The sequence below is a fragment of the Oncorhynchus tshawytscha genome, linkage group LG05, assembly GCF_018296145.1.
Source record: "Oncorhynchus tshawytscha isolate Ot180627B linkage group LG05, Otsh_v2.0, whole genome shotgun sequence".
Taxonomy (NCBI): Eukaryota; Metazoa; Chordata; class Actinopteri; order Salmoniformes; family Salmonidae; genus Oncorhynchus; species Oncorhynchus tshawytscha.
Genome location: NC_056433.1, coordinates 69,731,467 through 69,746,986, shown reverse-complemented (window position 1 = coordinate 69,746,986; position 15,520 = coordinate 69,731,467). Strand labels below are relative to the sequence as shown.

Sequence of the window (15,520 nt, the reverse complement as noted above, 5' to 3'; positions counted from 1 at the left end):
ATTCTTCACAGCTTTGTGGAAGTTACCTGTGGCGCTGATGTTTAGGCCGAGGTATGTTTAGTTTTTTGTGTGCTCTAGGGCAACTGTGTCTAGATGGAATTTTGATTGTGGTCCTGGCAACTGGACCTTTTTTGGAACCACATTATTTTTTTTCTTACTGAGAGTTCCTGTCAGGGCCCAGGTCTGACAATCTGTGCAGAATATCTATGTGCTGCTGTAGGCCCTCCTTGGTTGGGGACAGGAGCACCATATCAGCAAACAGTAGACATTTTACTTCAGATTCTAGTAGGGTGAGGCCAGGTGCTGCAGACTGTTCTAGTGCCCTTGCCAATTCATTGATATATATGTTTAAGAGAGTGGGGCTTAAGCTGCATCCCTGTCTCACCCCCTGGTCCTGTGGAAAGGAATGTGTTTTTTTGCCAGTTTTATGTTTTACCCCAACACCACTCCATCAATTTGTATAGCAGACCCACATGCCGAATTGAGTCTCAAGCTTTTTTAAAGTCAACAAAGCATGGGAAGACTTCATCTTTGTTTTGGCTTGTTTGTTTGCCAATTAGGGTGTGCAGGGTAAATACGTGGTCTGTCATATGGTAATTTGGTAAAAAGCCAATTTGGCATTTGCTTCTGTACATTGTTTTGGCTGAGGAATTGTATGGGTCCGCTGTTAACAATAATGCAGAGGGTTTTTCCAAGGTTGCTGTTGACCCATATCCCCCGGTAGTTATTGGGGTCAAATTTGTCTCCACTTTCATAGATTGGGGTGATGGTTCTAAATATCGGGGAAGAACTGAGGATGATGTTAAAGAGTTTAAATATAGCCAATTGGAATTTGTGGTCTGTATATTTAAAAATGTAATGTAGGATACCATCAACCCCACAGGTCTTTTTGGGTTGTTGTGTTTGTATTTTTTCCTGTAGTTCATGCAATGTAATTGGAGAATCCAGTGGGTTCTGGTAGTCTTTGGTTGATTCTAAGATTTGTATTTGATCATGTATATGTTTTTGCTGTTTGTTCTTTTGTTATGGAGCCAAACAGATTGGAAAAGTGGATTATCCATAAATCTCCATTTTGGATAGATAACTCTTCGTTTGTTGTTTAGAGTTTTCCAATTTTCACAGAAGTGTTTAGATTCTATTGATTTAAAAAAACTATTCCTCCTCAGGAGACTGAAGATTTGGCATGGGTCCTCAGATCCTCAAAAGGTTCTACAGCTGCACCATTGAGAGCATCCTGGTTGCATTACTGCCTGGTATGGCAACTGCACGGCCTCCGACCGCAAAGCACTACAGAGGGTAGTGCGAACAGCCCAGTACATCACTGGGGCCAAGATCCCTGCCATCCAGGACCTCTATACCAGGTGGTATCAGAGGAACGCCCTAAAAACTGTCAAAGACTCCAGCCACCCTAGTCATAGACTGTTCTCTCTGCTAACGCACGGCAAGCGGTACCGGAGCGCCAAGTCTAGGTCCAAGAGGCTTCTAAACAGCTTCTACCCCCAAGCCATAAGACTCCTGAACACCTAATCAAATGCCTAGCCAGACTATTTGCATTGCCCCACCTTTTACACCACTTCTACTCTCTGTTGTTATCTCTGCATAGTCACTTTAAGACTACCCACATGTACACTACCGTTCAAAAGTTTGGGGTCACTTAGAAATGTCCTTGTTTTTGAAAGAAAAGCAATTTTTTTTGTCCATTTAAATAACATCAAATTGATCAGAAATACAGTGTAGACATTGTTAATGTTGTAAATGTCTATTGTAGCTGGAAACGGCAGATTTTTTATGGAATATCCACATAGGTGTACAGAGGCCCATTATCAGCAAACATCACTCCTGTGTTCCAATGGCACGGTGTGTTAGCTAATCCAAGTTTATAATTTTAAAAGGCTAATTGATCATTAGAAAACCCTTTTGCAATTATGTTAGCACAGCTGAAAACTGAAAGCTAATTAACGAAGCAATAAAACTGGCCTTCATTAGACTAGTTGAGTATCTGAAGCATCAGCATTTGTGGGTTCGATTACAGGCTAAAAATGACCAGAACAAAAATATATTTATCTATTCTTGTTCTGAGAAATGAAAGCTATTCCATGTGAGAAATTGCCAAGAAACTGAAGATCTCGTACAACGCTGTGTACTGCTCCCTTCACAGAACAGCGCAAACTGGCCCTAACCAGAATATAAAGAGGAGTGGGAGGCCCGGTGCACAACTGAGCAAGAGGACAAGTACATTAGTGTCTAGTTTGAGAAACGGACGCCTCACAAGTCCTCAACTGGCAGCTTCATTAAATAGTACCCGCAAAACACCAGTCTCAACGTCAACAGTGAAGAGGCGACTCCAGAATGCTGGCAGGCTCAGGGTCAGGCAGAGTGGTCAGGCAGGTGGGCTCGAAGTCAGGACAGGCAAGGGTTAAACCCCAGGAGGGCGAGAATAGAGAAACTGGAAAAAGCAGGAGCTGAGACACAAAATGCTGGTTGGCTTGAACAAACAAGACGAACTGGCATAGACAGACAGAAAACACCGTTATAAATACCCACAAGTGAAACAGAAACTAGGGACGCCACCTGGCGTTCCACCTGGGCAGATACCTGGTTGACTGGGGTGCCGACGGTGAAAGTCGACGATGAGGGCCGGGTCCAAGATGTCTTTAGCTGGAACCCATCACCTCTCCTCAGTGCCATAACCCTCCCAGTCAACCAGGTACTGGAAACCCCTGCTCTGTGGTTGAACCCTCAGGAGGCGTCTCACCGTATACGCTGGCAGGCCATCGATTATCATCGATGAGGGATGGGCCTAAAAACAAGACAAGGGGCAGTCAGACATGGTTTTGACTCTAGACACAGAAAAAGTAGGAAAAATACAGAGGGTACTGGGCAACAGAGGACAAACAGCAGAGGAGCTAATGATCTTGGAGCTGGGGGGAAAGGTCTCAGATTCCAGGGGTGTAGCCGTGGCACTATAGTGGCGTGCCAGCGCCTCAGGCTTGACATTCTTGGATACCGGTCGGTGCTGTGGAAACGAAGTGGCCCGGGCCTTATTGAACCCCTCCCAGAGGTCCTGGTACTCCGCGAAGCTGGCGGGGAGGAGCCCCCAGGAAGACATCCCGGGGCAGGTAGAGCTGACTTCAGGAAATGAGTGTGGCATGACGGGCTCCAGCCCACGATGGCACCAGTAGCCCAGTCAATGGAGGGATTGTGTCGTTGGAGCCAAGAAAATCCAAATACTATGGGAATCTGTAGAGACTCAATCAGCAGGAATTGGATCATCTTGCTGTGGTTCCCCGACACTCGTAGGTTGACGGGGGTGGCCTGGTGTTTGACCCGGCCTATAAAGCGCCCGTCCAGCGCTCAAACACCCATGGGAATGGAGATGGGTTGAGTGGGGATGCCCAGCTCGGATGCCAGGGTAACGTCCATGAGACTCACATCGGCCCCCGAATCGATGAGTACCTGGAGACTTGGACTGGTTGCCCCACAGCAGGGTGACATGGAGAGGGGGGCGAGTAAGGGGACAATAACAATTATCTTTAAGACCCACCAGTGTACTCACTCCAACGAATGAGCTAGGTCTCTTGAAGGGACAGGTAGGCACAAAATGCTCATCAGTACCGCAATACAGACAACTCTGGGTCTCAAGTCTGCGTACCCGTTCGGCTGGAGACAGCCTAGCACCTGCCGAGCTGCATCGGCTCGGGAAGAGGTGAATTGGCAGTCTCCGGGGGCTCATGGAGGACTAGGGTATGCTCGGATCCTCTCGGGTCAAAGACGCTGGGAACTCATCAGCTGCAAGGTGAGATCCCTGAGAACGCAATCGGACCGCTTCTCCCTCCTAGGTTCCCGTAGCCGACCATCAATCCGGATGGTTGAAGCGATGAGCGAGTTGAGATCCGTCAGTAGTTCATGGGCTGCCAGCTCATCCTTTACCTCCTCCGATAATCTGTGCAGGAAAATGTCAAACAGCGGTTCCAGGTACTCTCCGCTGCTACTCTCCACTGCTAGAACTCCACCGCATAGTCTGCCACACTGAGGGTGTCATGCCGAAGCAACTTCCGGGCAGCCTCTCTCCTGGACACCGGAGCCTCAAACTTTTCTCACCTTCGCCACGAATACCTTCAGACTGAGGCAGACGGCGGATTCTTGCTCCCACACCACCGTGGCCAGGCTAGTGCCCTCCTGGACATGACCGTAATAATGTACGCTATCTTCAAGCGGTCCGAGGGGAACGAAGAAGGCTGCAGCTCAAAAGAGAGAGAGCACTGGGAGAGAAAGGCCCGGCGGGTTCTGGAATCTCCATCGTAGGGCTCTGGGGGAGGTAATCGGGGTGACGGCGCTGCTACCAGCCGGGTTACAGAGGGGCTGGGAGGTTACCGTCGTGGTAGGCTGCCTAGTAGGCAACCCATGGAATTGCTCCCGCAATGCGTCCAAGGCTAGGTCATGACGTTCGGCCACGGCCTGGAACCCTTCCATCAGATCACAAAGAAACTCCTCGTGCTTACCAATGGTGGCTCCTTGGGAGGAGATGGCGTTGCGGAACTGGTCCAAGTGTGCTGGGTCAGTCATGGCTAGTTCATAATATCAGGCATCATGGTAAGACCCAAGTACAGCCTGTGTGAAGTAACAATGTTTAATATAACAACAGGGGCAGGCAAAAGACAGGTCAAGGCAGGCAGGGGTCGATAATCAAGAGTAGGAGCAAAGGTACAGGTTAGCAGGTAGGCTCAGGTTCAGGCAAAGTGGTCAGGCAGGCGGGCGCGGAGTCAAAACAGGCAAGGGTCAAAACCAGGAGGGCGAGAAAAGAGAAACTGGAAAACGCAGGAGCTGAGACACAAAACGCTGATTGGCTTGAACAAACAAGACGAACTGGCACAGACAGACAGAAAACACAGGTATAAATACCCAGAGGATAAGTGGGGAAGATGGGCAACACCTAGAGGGAGTGGAGACAAGCACAAGGACAGGTGAAACAGATCAGGGCGTGACAGTTTTTGCATTCTTTATCAAACCATTTGTCATTGTTATTCATTTTCTTAGGTTGTCTGCTTGAAATGTTTAGATTTGATATAGAAGCTGAGAGGTGAAATATAATGTTTAGGTTTTCTACTGCCAAGTTTACACCTTCATTATTCCATTGAAACCTTTTGTATGGGAAATTGTCTAGAAGGGATTGAATTTGTTGTTGCCTAAATGTTTTTTGTTAGGTTTCCACACTATTTCTCTTCCATTTATAGCATTTCTTAATAGTATTCAGTTCCTTTGGCTTTGATGCCTCATGATTGAGCATAGCTCTGTTCAAGTAGAGTGTGATTTTGCTGTGATCTGATAGGGGTGTCAGTGGACTGACTGTGAATGTTCTAAGAGACTCTGAGTTGAGGTCAGTGATAAAGTAGTCTACAGTACTACTGCCAAGAGATGAGCTATAGGTGTACCTACCATAGGAGTCCCCTCAAAGCCTACCATTGACTATGTACATACCCAGCGTCCAACAGAGTTGCAGGAGTTGTGACCCGTTTTTGTTGGTTATGTTGTCATAGTTGTGTCTAGGGGGGCATATGGGGGAGGGAATGCTGTCACCTCCAGGTAGGTGTTTGTCCACCGGTGTGCTGAGGGAGTCAGATTATTGTACAGTTCTGGCATTTAGGTAGCCACAGACTAGTACATGTCCCTGGGCCTGAAATTGTTGATCTCCGCCTCTAGGATGGAGAAGCTGTCATCGTTAAAGTATGGGGATTCTATTGGGGGGGATATAGGTAACACACAAGGACATTTAACATAAGGACATTTTTCTCTGTTGAGATAATTTCCTCATTAATTTCTAGCCAGATGTAAAATGTTCCTGTTTTTTTAATAGAGCAGACCTAACCCAGTCTATACCAAATTAGCATGCCTCCTGAGTCTCTTCGCTGTTTCATACCTGGTAGTTTGGTGGATGGGACTACCAGCTCTCTGTAACCTAGAGGGGAACCAGCGGGTTTGTCTCCTTTATACCATGTTTCTTGTAGGATGACAATGTCTGTATTTCCAATTTCTTTGATGAAGTCTGGGTTTCTGCTCTTTAAGCCAAAGGCAGATGACCTCAGACCTTGTATATTCCAGGATGAGATAGTAAAATATTTGTGTTCCATAGTGTCTAGTGTTGTTTTTGTGTGGTTTAGGCCTGGACCATCACAGTAGGTGTGAGCAGAGCGTGTTTAACATCTGATACATACCTCTTAGGTCGCAGGATGGGGCTTGAGCGGGTGTAATAGTGGGGGTTGGGCCTGTTGCTCTGCTCACGGCCTGGGCATATGTCCTGCTGTCATGTTGAGGTCCTTTCCGCAGGGGCGGGGGGCATGGGGTGGGAAGAAGGGGCATAGGTCTCATATGGGGGGCCTATATAGGGTTTGGCCAGGGTTTGCTTGGGGTGGTCTTAGCAGGTAGGGGTGTGGCTGGTGAGGCTGTGGTCTGGGTGTAGGTCCTCTTGGCATGGGTTCTCTCGGTTCAGGTCCTTCGAGAGGGGATCTTGCTGGTCTGAGAGGGGGTCTCGGTGGTCTGGGCGGGGTGTCCATTGCTCTTTTGCTCCTGTGTGAGGTGCTGGGGCTACGGTTGAGGGTGACGTCCTTCGGGTCCTGACAAAAGTTGGGATTGCTGCCTTGTAGAGGTGGACCTGGTCGACAAGGCTTTTCCAAGTCCAGGGTGGAGTGGTGGGCCAGGTAGACATTCGGTTTTGAGGCACAGTTTCGCGAAATGCTTGCATTCACCTGCTGTATGGCGGCAGATTGAAAGTCTGTTCGTGGTAGCAGGGTGGAGAAGAAGCTTTTTCAATCACTCCCTTGAGTGCTGTTGCCACCCTTTCCTGCTGGGCTCTCAGGTCATTTGTGCCCGTGTGAATTATGATGTTGCTAGGGGATCCTAGTCTGTCCTCTGACAACAGCTCCAGGGCTTGCCTAGTGTTTATCTCTGACACGCAACCATTACACGTTGGGGCCAAGAATCCACTCAAGACTTAGAAGCCTAAATTACGTTTAGTTGATTTAGAACCTCACATAACATGATGACCTGGCAGTGATCGTGGCCTGGCTTGGAATGTGACCTAGTAGTAGGATGTAGAACAAGCTGCTAGAACAAAATAGGGGTTGGCGTACATGTACCGTAAAATCAGGAGAGGGATTGTGAGGTTGTTGAGTTGATCTCACAAGATCTGTTGTTTGAGGATGTTAGGCCACAGCTGGGTTAGTCTGCTCAACTTTGTTTCTTTGGCTTGTCTGCCAAAAAGCTTAAAGACTCGGAGAAAGGTTAAATGCACTCATCTCTAAACGTTTACTTAGTTTTTACATAATGGTCTATTTTCAAATCAAGTCTGGACTCAGGTTGGCTAAGAACAGGCAGCTGTCCAGAATTACGCTTGGCTCCACCATCCCTTTAGTGAAACACAATCTTCATCTGTGAAGATCGGTGAACAAACATCTCTCCCAAATTGCTAGCAAATGCTGATATGCCTGAGGTACAAGAATCATTTTCTGCTTTGAAATTTGAGTGCTAGTTGACAGACTGAGAGGAGAGGGAAAATAGAATGAAAGAGAAGAGTATTGTTATTCTTGTTTCTCATGAGTAAGACATTTAGCCTAAACATGTAACTTTAAAAACAATCATGGAGGTATAGGGTGTCTTTAATAATTAAACTCAACAAAACAGTTCATGTTTTAATGCTCTATACCTGTGTAGTAACGCTGTACTGTATGTTAGCCTAATCCTGTAATTGCATAGGAATAAAGTTGAACCATTGTTTTATTACACAGAAAAGCTCAGGCTGGAATAATATTATTTAACGGTATAATCATTATTTGAAAATGAGCCTTGCCAAAATTTAGGTTGAGGTAAAGACATGACCAGGGCCCTGGTCAAAAGTAGTGCATTATATAGGGAATAGGGTGCCATTTGGGATGCACACACAGTAATTTTGTGTTTACTGAGCCAGGTGAAGCATTGACATGTCTGTGTACAGTAACCCCCAGAATGTTTTCACTGGAGAATGTGACGGTACAAATGAACGACAGGTGAAAGACAGCAAAGAGGAAAACATTGCCCTGTACCACCAACAGTACCAACTAGAAACTTTACAATAAAGACACCCAGGTTATGTTCAGTGGAGCACAACAGCTTTTTAACACTGAGACAAATGTCATTGAATGCTTCAGTGAATCAAGTTGAATCTGTTTGAAGCTAGATATAGTGTCTGCAGAAAGTATTCACACCCCTTGACTTTTTCCAAATGTTATTGTGTTACAGACTAAATTTAAAATTGATTAAATGTTATATTTTGTGTCACTGGCATACACATAATACCTCAATGTCAAAGTGAAATTATGATTTTAGACATTTTTACAAATTAATTAAAAATGAAAATCTGAAATGTCTTGAGTCAATAAGTATTCAACCCCTTTGTTATGGCAAGCCTAAATAAGTTTAGGAGTAAAAATGTGCTGAACAAGTCACATAATACGTTGCATTGACATAATACTTTGCCTTTTTACATGATTTTTGAATGACTACCCATCTCTGTAGCCCCCACATACAATTATCTGTTAGGTCCCTTAGTCGAGCAGTGAATTTCAAACACAGATTCAACCACAATGACCAGGAAGGCTTACCAATGCCTTGCAAAGAAGGGCACCTATTGAAAAAAAAACACACAAAAAAACAGACATTGAATATCCCTTTGAGCTTGGTGAAGTTATTAATTACACTGTGGCTGATGTATCAATACACCCAGTCACTACAAAGATACAGGCATCCTTCTTAACTCAGTTGCCGGACAGGAAGAAAACCGCTCAGGGATTTCACCATGAGGCCAATGGGGAATTTAAAACAGTTGCAGAGTTCAATGGCTGTTATAAGAAAAAACTGAGGACGGATCAACAACATTGTAGTTACTACACAATACTAACCTAAGTGACAGAGTGAAAAGAAGGAAGCCTATACAGAATAAAAATATTCCAAAACATGCGCCCTATTTGGAATAAGGCACTAAAGTAAAGACTAAAGACTATCGCCCCGTAGCACTGACTTATGTCATCACGAAGTACCTTGAGAGGCTGGTTAAGGATCATGTAACCTCCACCTTACCTGACACCCTAGACCCACTTCAATTTGCTTACCGCCCCAACGCCCCAAGGTGGTGAAGGTAGGAAACAACAGCTCCGCTTTGCTGAATCTCAACACAGGGGCCCCACAAGGGTGTGTGCTCAGACCCCTCCTGTACTCCCTGTTCACCCATGACTGGGTGGCTACACATGCCTACAACTCAGTCATTAAGTTTGCAGATGACACAACAGTAGTAAGCCTGATTACCAACAATGATGAGACAGCCACAAGGAGGAGGTGAGGGCTCTGGCGGAGTGGTGCCAGGAAAATAACCTCTCCCTCAACGTCAACAAAACAAAGGAGCTGATCGTGGACTTCAGTAAACAGTCGAGAGAAGCAAGGCGAAGGTGGAAAGCTTCAAGTTCCTCGGCATACACATCACTGACAATCTGAAATGGTCCACCCATACAGACAGTGTGGTGACGAAGGCCATCAGAAGGCCAAATAGCCATCACTAGGCAGCTTCCACCCAGTTACTCAGTCCTGCACCTTAGAGGCTGCTGCCCTATATACGTAGACATGGAATCACTGGCCACTTTAATAATGTTTACATACTGTATACTATTCTACTGTATTTTAGTCAATGCCACTCCGATATTGTTGGTTCTAATATTTATATATTTCTTAATTCCATTCTTTTACTTTTAGATTTGTGTGTTGTTGTGAATTGTTAGATATTACTGCACTGTTGGAGCTAGGAACACAAGAATATCGCTACACCCGCAATAACGTCTGCTAAATATGTGCAAGTGACCAATACAATTTGATTTGAGTAATGTTTTATTTTTCATATATTTCTTACAAGGGTTAGAATTTTTCTTCCACTTTCACATTAGAGTATTTTGTGTAGATCGTTGACAAAAAATGACAATTAAATCCATTTTAATCCCACCTTGTAACACAACAAAATTTGAAAAAAACTCAGGGGTGTGAATACTTTCTGAAAGCACTGTAGCTAATGCTTGACTCCAACACCGCTTGTGTTTATGCTTTGAAAGAGTAGGGCAGACACAATATTGCATGAAAAATCTAAGTTATTCAAGCTTTCCATCACAAATAAAATACACAAAATAATGTCTTCTGATAGACAGAAGAAGAAGCACCAGTTCTACTAGCTATGTTTCCATTACCTTGTCCAGGGATTTTTGGTCGAAATGTAGAAAGTTTGCATAGAAGATATATGTGACAGTTGCCTGCTGTGGTGCATTTCCATTCAACTGTCTTGTGTTGATAAAAACACCTGGACGTAATGACATCACACCTAAAAAAGAACTAGTGCTAAATAGCAACACATTAGTTGAAGTGTTTCCATTATCCACTTAGGATAATGGACACAACAAAATCCAAGATGGCGTAGCAGTCAGACGTCTTTGTCATGTCGTGTCCCTTGTATATATCTTCGCATATCTTTTAAAAATATTTTCCTAAACCTCAACTTCTAAATATTCTCCTGCAACCCGCCTCACCCAATGTGGCATGGATCTGTTTATAAAGTATTTCTATTTACTTCTGATCTGGAATCCCTCAACTGAAGCTAGCCAGCTAACTACCTACCAGCTATCAAATCAAATCAAATCAAATCAAATTTTATTTGTCACATACACATGGTTAGCAGATGTTAATGCGAGTGTAGCGAAATGCTTGTGCTTCTAGTTCCGACAATGCAGTAATAACGAGCAAGTAATCTAACTAACAATTCCAAAAAAAACTACTGTCATACACAGTGTAAGGGGATAAAGAATATGTACATAAGGATATATGAATGAGTGATGGTACAGAGCAGCATAGGCAAGATACAGTAGATGATATCGAGTACAGTATATACATATGAGATAAGTATGTAAACCAAGTGGCATAGTTAAAGTGGCTAGTGATACATGTATTACATAAGGATGCAGTCGATGATATAGAGTACAGTATCAACGTATGCATATGAGATGAACAATGTAGGGTAAGTAACATTATATAAGGTAGCATTGTTTAAAGTGGCTAGTGATATATTTACATCATTTCCCATCGATTCCCATGATTAAAGTGGCTGGAGTAGAGTCAGTGTCATTGACAGTGTGTTGGCAGTAGCCACTCAATGTTAGTGGTGGCTGTTTAACAGTCTGATGGCAGTCAGGAAACCACTGCTAAGCGGTCATCAGCGAACCTTTAGCTCGGAAAGCTCTCGCCAGTTTGTACAACGTGACGCAAACCAGAGCATAATGTACCTATTTCTTTCTCTCCATATCCCCAGATTCCTACTGCAAACTCTGAACATTTTCATCTGGATCTTTGCAACTAGCTAAACGCAACCCTGGGTGACTACTCCTGGCTAGCGTTTCCATCCTGGAGCAAGAACCAAATAGCCTGAAGCTAGCCTGGCTAGGGCTCCTGGGCTACCACCGAAGCCCACTCCTGGGCTACAATATCTGGACCCCTTCTACTGCCGGTACAGGGCACAGAACCACGCCGATCCTCTACGACTGGAATACCGACATAATCTGCCTGAGGAATCCAACAGGCCCCTCAGGCGCGACATCCACTGAAGGTCCATTCTGCTAACCGCGGCCTGCTAGCTACCTAGAGCTACTTGGAACCCTACTAATCCACGACTGGTCTATCGACGTCACCGCACGAAGAGGCAAAAACAGACTTACCTCCAACCCGACGTCCCCCAAAGGCCCTTCTGCTAATTTGCTAGCCCCTACTAACTGCTAGCTTGCTAGCCCCGGTCTGCTAACTGCTAGCTTGCATGCCCCGGTCTGCTAACTGCTAGCTTGCTTGCCCCGGCCTGCTAACTGCTTGCTGCTAACCTAATCTGCTAACAGCTAGCTTGCTAGCCCCGGTCTGCTAACTGCTAGCTTGTTAGCCCCGGCCAACTAACTGCTAGCTTGTTAGCACCGGCCTGCTAACTGTCTGAATCGCCATGTCCCCAGCCAGCCCAACCACTCACTGGACCCATATGTTCACTTGGTTACGCATGCCTCTCTCTAATATCAATATGCCTCGTCCATTACTGTCCTGGTTAGTGATTACTGTCTTATTTCACTGTAGAGCCTCTAGCCCTGCTCAATATGCCTTAACCATGTTCTTCCACCTCCTACATATGCGATGACATCACCTGGTTTAAACGTCTCTAGAGACTATATCTCTCCCATCATTACTCAATGCCCAGGTTTACCTCCAATGTACTCACATCCTACCTTACCTTTGTCTGTACACTATTCCTTGAATCTATGCTATCGTTCCCAGAAACCTGCTCCTTTTACTCTCTGTTCCGAACGTGCTAGAAGGGCAGTTCGTATAGCCATTAGCCGTACCCTTATCCTACTCCTCCTCTGTTCCTCTGGTGATGTCGAGGTTAATCCAGGTCCTGCAGTGCCTAGCTCCACTCCCCAGGTGCTCTCATTTGTTGACTTCTGTAACCGTTAAAGCTTTGGTTTCATGCATGTTAACATTTGAAGCCTACTCCCTAAGTTTGCTTTACTCACTGCTTTAGCACACTCTGCCAACCTGGATGTCTTAGCCGTGTCTGAATCCTGGTTTAGGAAAACCACCAAAAACCCTGAAATCTCCAACCCTAACTATAACATTTTCCGCCAAGATAGAACTGCCAAAGAGGGCGGTGTTGCAATCTACTGCAAAGATAGCCTGCAGAGTTCTGTCTTACTATCCAGGTCTGTAGCAAAACAATTCGAGCTTCTACTTTTAAAAATTCACCTTTCCAGAAACAAGTCTCTCACTGTTGCAGCTTGCTATAGACCACCCTCTGCCCCTAGCTGTGCCCTCGACAAAATATGTGAATTGATTGCCCCCTATCTATATTCTGAGCTCGTGCTGCTAGGTGACCTAAACTGGGACATGCTTAACACTCCGACCATCCTACAATCTAAGCTTGATGCCCTCAATCTCACACAAATTATCAATGAACCTACCAGATACAACCCCAAATCCGTAAAAACGGGCACCCTCATAGATATCATCCTAACTCGCCCTCCAAATACACCTCTGCTGTTTTCAATCAAGATCTCAGCGATCACTGCCTCATTGCCTGCATCCGTAATGGGTCTGTGACCAAATGACCACCCCTCATCACTGTGAAACGCTCCCTAAAACACTTCTGCGAGCAGTCCTTTCTAATCTACCTGGCTGGGGTATCCTGGAATGACATTGACCTCATCCCATCAGTAGAGAATGCCTGGTTATTCTTTAAAAGTGCCTTCCTCACCGTCTTAAATAAGCATGCCCCATTCAACAAATGTAGAACTAGGAATAGATATAGTCCTTGGTTCACTCCAGACCTGTCTGCCCTTGACCAGCACAAAAACATCCTGTGGCGTTCTGCATTAGCATCGAATAGCCCCCGTGATATGCAACTTTTCAGGGAGGTTAGGAACAAATATACACAGGCATTTAGGAAAGCTAAGGCAGCTTTTTAAAAAAGAAATTTGCATCCTGTAGAACAAATTCAAAAAGGTTCTGGGAAACTATAAGTCCATGGAGAATAAGAGCATCTCCTCCCAGCTGCCGACTGCTTTGAGGCAAGGATACACTGTTACCACTGATACATCCACTATAATTGAGAATTTCAAGAAGTATTTCTCTACGGCTGGCCATGCTTTCCACCTGGCTACCCCTACCCCGGTCAACAGCCCGGCACGCTCCACAGCAACCCGCCAAAGCCCCCACCATTCCTCCTTCACCCAAATCTAGATAGCTGATGTTCTGAAAGAGCTGCAAAATCTGGACCCCAACAAATCAATCGGGCTAGACAATCTGGACCCTCTCTTTTTAAAATGATCTGCCGAAATTGTTGCAACCCCTATTACTAGCCTAGCCTCACCTCTCTTTCGTATCGTCTGAGATTCCCAAAGATCGGAAAGCTGCTGCGGTCATCCCCCTCTTCAAAGGGGGTGACACTCTAGACCCAAACTGCTACAGACCTATATATATCCTACCCTATCTTTCTAAGGTCTTCGAAAGCCAAGTTAACAAACAGATTACCGACCATTTCAAATCCCACCGTACCTTCTCCGCTATGCAATCTGGTTTCAGAGCTGGTCATGGGTGCACCTCAGCCACGTTCAAGGTCATAAACGACATCATAACCGCCATCGATAAGAGACATTACTGTGCAGCCGTATTCATCGGCCTGGCCCAGGCTTTCGACTCTGTCAATCACCACATTCTTATTGGCAGACTCGACAGCCTTGGTTTCTCAAATGACCGCCTCGCCTGGTTTACCAACTACTTCTCTGATAAGAGTTCTATGTGTCAAATCGGAGGGCCTTTTATCCGGACCTCTGGCCATCTCTATGGGGGTGCCACAGGGTTCAATTATCAGGCCGACTCTCTTCTCTGTATACATCAATGATGTCGCTCTTGCTAATGGTGATTCTCTGATCCACCTCTACGTAGACGACACCATTCTGTATACTTCTGGCCCCTCTTTGGAGACTGTGTTAACTAACCTCCAGGTGAGTTTCAATTCCATACAACTCTCCTTCCATGGCCTCCAACTGCTCTTAAATGCAAGTAAAACTAAATGCATGCTATTCAATCAATCACTGCCCGCACCTGCCCGCCTGTCCAGCATCACTACTCTGGACGGTTCTGACTTGCGTGGACAACAACAACAACAAACAAATACCTAGGTGTCTGGTTAGACTGTAAACTCTCCTTCCAGACTCACATTCAGCATCTCCAATCCAAAATGAAATCTAGAATTGGCTTCCTATATCGCAAGAAAGCATCCATCACTCATGCTGCCAAACATACCCTCGTAAAACTGACCATCCTACCGATCCTCGACTTCGGCGATGTCATTTATAAAATAACTTCCAACACTCTGCTCAACAAATTGGATGCAGTCTATCACAGTGCCATCCGTTTTGTCACCAAAGCCCCATACACTACCCACCACTCCGACCTGTACGCTCTCGTTGGTTGGCCCTCGCTTCATACTCGTCGCCAAACCCACTGGCTACAGGTTATCTACAAGTCTCTGCTAGGTAAAGCCCCGCCTTATCTCAGCTCACTGGTCACCATAGCAGCATCCACTCGTAGCACGCGCTCCAGCAGGTATATCTCACGGGTAACCCCCAAAGCCAATTCCTCCTTTGGTCACCTCTCCTTCCAGTTCTCTGCTGCCAATGAATGGAACGAACTGCAAAAATCACTGAAGCTGGAGTCTCATATCTCCCTCACTAGCTTTAAGCACCAGCTGTCAGAGCAGCTCACAGATCACTGGACCTGTACATAGCCCATCTGTAAACAGCCCATGTATCTACCTCATCCCCATACTGTATTTATTTATTTATCTTGCTACTTTGCACCCCAGTAACTCTACTTGCACATTCATCTTCTGCACATCTACCATTCCAGTGTTTAATTGCTATATTGTAAT

The 15,520-nt window shown here is 45.4% G+C and overlaps 1 protein-coding gene across 4 annotated transcripts in view; it reads right to left on the bottom strand.

Annotated features, from left to right (window-relative positions):
• LOC112251285 (CMP-N-acetylneuraminate-beta-1,4-galactoside alpha-2,3-sialyltransferase) overlaps window positions 1-15,520 on the bottom strand; it is a 75,484-nt gene that overhangs the window by 56,004 nt on the left and 3,960 nt on the right. Inside the window, exon 1 of one of the 4 annotated variants that reach the window (XM_024422195.2) lies at window positions 2,596-2,993. The exons of the other annotated variants lie outside the window; for them this stretch is intronic. The gene's annotated coding sequence lies outside the window, so the exon portion shown is untranslated. Of the gene's footprint in view, window positions 1-2,595; window positions 2,994-15,520 lie in introns of those variants that run through there. 4 annotated transcript variants of the gene reach the window in all.